This window comes from Rhipicephalus sanguineus, chromosome 11, assembly GCF_013339695.2.
Source record: "Rhipicephalus sanguineus isolate Rsan-2018 chromosome 11, BIME_Rsan_1.4, whole genome shotgun sequence".
In the NCBI taxonomy this organism is placed as follows: Eukaryota; Metazoa; Arthropoda; class Arachnida; order Ixodida; family Ixodidae; genus Rhipicephalus; species Rhipicephalus sanguineus.
The window spans coordinates 103,177,560-103,184,919 of record NC_051186.1 but is presented as its reverse complement, the minus strand read 5'-3'; the positions used below and the strand labels follow the sequence as shown (position 1 = coordinate 103,184,919).

The 7,360-nt window shown below is 44.4% G+C and overlaps 1 long non-coding RNA gene across 1 annotated transcript; it reads left to right on the top strand.

The window, feature by feature from the left end:
- The first annotated feature begins 332 nt into the window (after positions 1 to 332).
- On the top strand, positions 333 to 5,185 carry LOC125760410 (uncharacterized). The gene is made up of 3 exons (XR_007417987.1): positions 333 to 721; positions 787 to 837; positions 5,107 to 5,185. It is a non-coding gene; the product is annotated as an uncharacterized LOC125760410 (long non-coding RNA).
- Positions 5,186 to 7,360: the final 2,175 nt, after the last annotated feature.

The following is a 7,360-nucleotide window of genomic DNA, read 5'->3' as shown; positions in this document are numbered from 1 at the left end:
ACTGCATATAAGCGGCCCTTCAATCGCCATTAAGCGTGACAAATTCTGCGGTGACGGATTGGGCCCGCTATATGCGGCCGCGAGCGGTCGCAACACTTATATGGAGCCCGAGGCGGAAATGGCTCGAGCGGACGCAACGCTTATATGGGGCCCGACGCGAAAGGCGGACGCAACGCTTATATACAGAGCCCCGCCTCCCTGACCTTCGCCTGTGTGAAAAGCCACAAATACGTTTTATTTTTAATAAACATTATGGCCTGTAGCATATCACGACACTGCTGCCACCTACATTCTTTTTGGTTTAGACTGTAAGCTAACAGTTGCAACAGGTCTCGTACTGCCGGAGCACCACCAGCTTCCCGTGAACACATGTGTGCCGCGCTTACATGTTTATCGTGTATTGTGTGCGTTTATTGCGTGCTTATCGTACGCGACATTCGTCGACTGGGCATTTTCCGCGTGTTGGGGCGTTCTCCTGCCTTGATCCAGTGGCGGATGATGGTCGTTGTTCGTTGCCACTCAACACAGCCTCACGGGACGCACAGCTTTGTGTCCGCGCTCAAAAGTGCTTTCTTGCTTCGTTCATCGATTACTCACGTTGATCGAGTGATCGAGTGTACTTCCGAAGACAATCCGCGTCCGAGTGTTTTGACATGCGGCGACCGCGGTTCCACAGGAGCGGAAGCTTGAGCCTTTTGACGAGCGACTGTGCCAAACTTGGGTAAGTTGAAGAAGGTCGCTGAGCTACGTAACTTTGTTACTTCATTGCATGAAAACTGTTTGCAGGAACCGTCGTGTTGGCACAGCGAGGATAATCAACAGATACCCGATAGGCAGGTATGGTTTGTGCTTTGGGTGCTCTTATATACACCACCATAAATGACATGTTTGAAGGATGCGCATTGCGCTACGCAATCTTATGCTTCGATCATGCAGGCCTCGTGTCGTTGTGCTGTTATTCCTTGACTGTTTACTGTACGAGATCATCGCTTGAGAGTGTTTCTAGAATCCCTTGTCGCCGTTAGAAAGTGTGTGCTTTTAAACACATGGGGTCGTCCCATAATGTTTTAACTGTGGTGATGCGAGAGTTCACCAAACTCGGCAATAACACGCAAAATTATCACAAGACTGGGGACGTGATACAGGGGCGTAGCCAAGGGGGGTGTTGGGGGGGGTTCAACCCCCCCCTCCGAAATTTTTCAGTTTTGCTTGCGTATATAGGCACGCACACATACAAACGCACGCACGAACATACATAAAGTATGGTTGAACCCCCCCCCCCCGAAAAAAATTTCTGGCTACGCCCCTGACGTGATAGCAAAACACACAGCCCTGACACGCGCACACGATGATGGATATGTTTTCGTGGTTGCGTCCCCGAGCTTTTCGCCAGAAATCCATGCAGTTGTTTTGTGGTTAGGATTTTAACCTAGCTGCCTCATAAATGTTTTAAAGGAGCTCACTCGAAGTAATGCATTTGAGTGAATTACGTTACGTACTGGTACTAAGTGCACACTCCAACAAATGTGTACTTAATGTGAAGAAGCACATGTTTATATCAAATAGTGTTAGTAGACGAATATGTCAATTCAATTAGGTTAATTAAGCTAACACATGCTACTCTTTGTTTCAATATTGTGTGTTTGAGAAAATATGCATGAGCTCGTGTTCTGCCATTATATATTTTTTCTTAGCATCTTTAAGCACATGAGGTTCTCTATCACAAATAACTTAGATTGTGCTCATGTTGCGAGAATGTTGCTTTATTGTGTGGTGCTTTAAGTTATTGTATTTTCACGCTTTTTTTTACTTAGCATAGTACCAATATTGCTCTCTTACTTAAATGCATAACCAAGGTTTAGTATGCAGTGATTTAGGGTTTATTGAGCTTTGTAAGGTCATAAATTAAAAGAAAAAGATCTCAATTCTCATATATGTTTCCAGAAGTTCACAGAAAGTTAGAAAATATTATCGGTTTTGTGAAGGCCTTACATAACTTAAAATGAAATCAAATTGACAGCTCAACTCTACAAGACAAACTACACGGGAATTCGCTTTAGAGAACCAAAAGTTTGTTCCCTGAATGGCTTACATTCATGATGCAATACAATATGCATGGCTCATTCCCACCTCACACCAAGTGCACATGGACCACGCACACTCTTTCATTTTTTTTATATTTCGATAAAAGTGTGCATATCGTTATTTTCATGTGGATCGCCCATAGGGCTATGTGCATATTTCGGGTATTCCTTACAGTCTTGGGCAATAACTATTTACTAGTAACGCGTTACCGGTAACTAGTTACTTTTTTCGGTAACTTGTAACTGTAACTAGTTACTTTTAATTTATAGGAACTTGTAACGGTAACACTGTTACTTTTTTACAGAGTAACTGTAATGGGAAATACCGTTACAGTTACTTTCCCATATCCTCTCCACCTTTCATCTTTCCACAGCACGGCTCCCCTACCAATTTAGGGGTGGAGGTCGCTTAGAGAATTATCTACCCTGCAGAAGACCGAGGTCAGCAGTCAGTCTTTAACACAACTTAAGTTTACTTGTAAACTACATGTCTTAAGTCAATCATGTTGGAACTGAACAACTTCCTAAATTCAAGTAGTTTTTTTTTTTCCGGCGTATATATATCCTTTTTGTCACTTGAGCTTCTAGCTCGGTTCTTGGTGTACCGGTGGAACATCACGACGCCAAGTTTATATTCTCCTTCGTCCGAGGCTGCGCAATAATCGTGTTTGACTGACGGCAAGAAAGCAGCAGAGCGCGAACGGTTGAGAGGCACAAATACTGTGAACTAAGTAATTTTTCAAAACCTCTTTGAAACTAATTGTAAAAGGTTTACTCCAACTTAATACAACAATTATTAACAAAATCACATGGACGTTTTGCCTCCTATGCATGTGACATCCTCAGTATACACTGGCAACAAGAAAAAGAAAAGGAAAGAAAGAAAAAAATTTGCGGAGATCGACCAGTGTCCCATACGTCCGTGTAAACCAGTAGGGGAATGTGGTTGTTGCATGTTATAGTCGGATACAACTTTAGAAGTCAGCGGCATTTTCTCCTCAAAGGCAGATGAACACAAGCCTGCACCAATGGGCGCGCACTCGGGACGGACATCATGAGCGGGATGGCGGTGGCTTCGCCTTTGGAGAACATCGGCGCGTGCATGAGCGGGACTATTTCTTTTCTTTAGTCTCTCCTGACTTCTTAAGTTGTATCCGACTATAGTTACTATATATGCTACGACATGGCTCCTAAAGGTGCCATATACAGTAACTATATTGCAAGCCGACGCGTCGCGGCGAATGAACCGCGATTCCAGGAGTTCCTTCCCCTCACCTTCGTTCACGAGCCAGCGTCGTCACAGTGTTTACGTCAAAGCTATGCCCTGTTCTCCGGAAGTGTTAAACAAGCTCCATCTTAGAATGCGTTGCATGAGTTGCTTTAACAACATCCCGTTTGCCTTCTTTAAGCCTCGTTGATTCTTTCCTTCCCGTTTCACCGATGCAAGTCGCGTCGCAATGCCCGCATCGGGCTTGTATATCACCCTACTCTGATCGTCTGCAGGTGTGCAACCTTTGGGTTTCGCGAACACATGCCCCAGAATATAACGGGACTTAGAAACGGTTTGTATGCCCAGCGGACGCAAAGCTAACCGAACAGGGTCTGATACACCTTGAACATATATATGGAACAGACACAATGGACGTCGTCTTCATTCGTCACACACTCTCCGTTGCTATTTGCATGCGCTTCTGGGTGTCGTTAATAAACATCCTATGATACTGCTGTCGTTCTAGTGCATCAACCACATTTTCCATTTGAGTATCAGAGGACATTTGTTATTATTATTTGCAAATAAATTCCCTTTTTCACCAACGGTGCATGAACAACAAAATTGATGCAACAAAATGAGGTGGACACAACAAATGCTTGTGTTTGGCCCCCTATTAGGTTTACTTCGTCTAGGATTTTACCACGTGCAATTTTGACTGCCCGCATGCCTTCATACATATTTAATAAATGAATTCTATCGTTTGGTTTGTAATCTATTATTTATTTTATACAGTAACGGAAAAGTAGCGACGTTACTTCGTCACAGTAACTGCAACAAAGTAACGACGTTACTTGTCACAGTAAGTGTAACTGTAACAGGTTACTTTTGGAAACTCTGTAACTGTAACTGTAACAGTTACTTTAACAGAGCCAATGACTTCACCCATCAAGCACGTGTTTTTCAGACACCCCTCTCAATATCACTTAAATTTCACATGTGGGCTTTTAAAAGTACGCCGCCCGCTTTCCCCGCCTGTAGTTGCCTTACCCACCATCTTCTGCAGCCCTTTGTGAGGGCTAGACGTGCCGCCCTTCTGCAGCCTTTCCAAGTGGCTTTGATACTCCACTCTTTTTTTTTGCCTTTGACGGCTCTCGCTCAGTAGGACCCCCCCCCCCTTTTCCATTTTTTTTTCTTTTTTCTCTCCTTTTTCTTGCTTTTTTTTTTCCTTCTTTGCAGCTCCCCTTACTTCTGAGATGAGAGGCCTGAGCGCCGTTGCAAACTTTCTTGAAATGATGTGGCAAGGGCTACACTCCTCTCTCTAGTTTTCTCTTTCCAGGCAGCAATTACCAACAGCGACAAGCACCACCGCTAGACATCACGTCAACACTAACCCTTTAAAACTAACACGCCAAGGATGACAAGGTGCCTTCGATAAAAATAGGTCCCCCTATGGAAACGTCGGCCAGCCTGTCTGAGGCACTTTCTCCTGTTTGAACCTATCCCACTTTTTTGGCTTAGGTAACTGTAACACTGTTACATTTTACTGGTAACGTGCCCATGACTGATTGCTTACTGTGTACATGGTGAATGTTGAACACGCAATGGCACTCTTTCAATAGTCTGCAAGTGGCTGGTCCACTAATACCTGTTCTTATTGCACCCTGATCCCTTCATTCTAGGATCGATCTCTTTAATATATGAATATAGACTTGCCTGAGGACATGTTTGGTACTCACTATCTGTGTGTGGTTGGGTTTGTCTTGAGTGAAAATCAACATTTCCTTGTGGTATCTATTATGCATGTATCAGCGATGAGAGCTGTTCATGGCACCGACACAGAGGACAGATTGCAGTACAAGATAGGAGCATACTTCCTGCAAGCCCGGGCAAGCCATAATGAGTGGTAGGCATTTCTTTTCATCACTAGATTGCGACAGTTTGGACACATAGCACCTATAGACCTTATGCAAAATCTGCTGCCATCTAGCGGCCGCTGTGTGCATTTCCGCCATGTTGAAGGCTAAGCGCGCTCCGCATGTAGACAAGGAGCGTACATATCAATGTGTGGCGGCTGATAAGAACGAAAATGCCAACATATTTTCGAGTGCTGTGTTGCTGAGATTGAGGAAATTGGGATGCTGAAAGAAGGTTTGCAGGAACCAAGCCTCATGTAGTACATTTCCTCGTGGCCGACGAGAATCAGCAGATCGTTCCGTTGCTTCGGTTACTGCTTACGACTAACGCCGTGTTTCCGTTCGCCGTTAATATATGTGGTATGTGACAGCATCGGCACTCATCAGAGAACACTCTTTCATGTCATGCCAGAACAAGAAAGTTTTCGCACCGTGTGCTTGCTGCAGGCACAAACCCACTTCGTGTACGAGCTTCAAAGCTGCATCGCGGCTACTCGCACATGCCTGCGCTGCTGTTGATATTAGCTTGTTTATTAAATTGCGATAACAATTACATGTTAGACAGATAGCTCGTGCGCGTCATTGATTTGCAGCGGACGGACCGATTGTGCTGGAGCGTGTTGTTTGTAGTTTTGTTTCGATGGTGGAGTTTAACAAGGTAGCGTCTGGTGGGATGCTTTGCGTGCGTATTTCTTCACTATGCGTATTTTTCAAGCATTTCATGTGGTATCACTGCCAGGTTCAGACGGGTATTGCCCGGATGTCCTGGACCGCCCCCACCCCTTACTTTTTTTGTTTAACTTATACCCCAGGAAGAGCAAATCAGGTTCTCCCAAAAGCTGATCCCCCCTTCGGAAAAATCCTCTGTACACTCCAGTTTGCTATGAAATGTTAACAGGTGCTTCAAGTGCGTGGTACTTTTCTTATGAAACTAAATAAAATGCTGTTCCGGGAAATGTGCTACATTCTACCGTGGGTGCGCTACCACTGGTTACGCGCTGAGGCGGTTTCAGTCGGCGAAGCAAAACTGCCTTGCCGCAACGGGTTTAAATTGTAAGCACCAGTAGGCCCCTAAAGCGACAATGTGAACACGATATTCTTGGTGTTTCCTGTTATATAGGATCACATATCGGAAGGATATTCAATAAAATACCAGCTGATCGGCATCTACTTCTAGGAGACACTACACTTTTCATGTTCACTTTCCACGTGCATGAGATGCGCAATTTTCTGCATTTTAATCGCACGGTAATTCTGTACATAACATAGGTCGGATGACTACAACAGCGAAATAATATTATTTCAAAGATAAAAAGAGGACAACGTTTTATTTAAAATTAGATGGACACTACGTCGGCTCGACATAGGCTGTCCCTCATGAAATATGCTTTCAATTGGGCCAACTGCACTTTCTTACCGTCATCGCTGCGCCTAGCCGCGCTAAATAAAGCCTCTTCCCAACCATCCTACATTATACAAGCATGATATTCAGATAGCTAACAACGCTTTATTCGCTACACTGAAAACAGACAGGCCAATTTGTAACCTAGCGCAGAGCTTCATTATCGACGACGACAGGCCAGCACGTGACTCGCAGTGTCAAACTTGTACCTTCTTCTCGCTGTGAGGCGGTTCTTTACACGTAATAACCGTCAACGTAAAAACTAGGAAATGCCGGTAACGTGTACAGGCCGCCTGACATTTTTATGCCCTGATTGCCGACTACCAAAGCGGATACAAGCAAGAAGTGATAGCGGCGACAGCAATAGAATTCGGGCACAAGCCTCCAACATGGCGCCGAATCGTTAGCTTCGTCAAACCTCCAACAGATGGCAGCAATTTTGCATAAGGTCTATTGATATACAGCATGTACTGGCCTTTAGCTTAGGAGTGAGAAACGTACCTTCTGCCTTCAGTGCAATGCATATTATTTAGTTTGCATTCCTTGAACATGGAACGTCGAATAGTTTGTATTGTTGAGCTTGTAATCTTTGAACGTGGGATGTCGCTAGAGCCAACGTTTTGCAACTTGGAGTGTCTTCATAAAGGGAGCAACTGTTAATTCTTGATGTTGCCATCTTGATGAAGGCAGTCTACTCGTACAAGAGTTGGCTGCAGTGACATACCGTATGAAGATTTTTTTTCGTCTC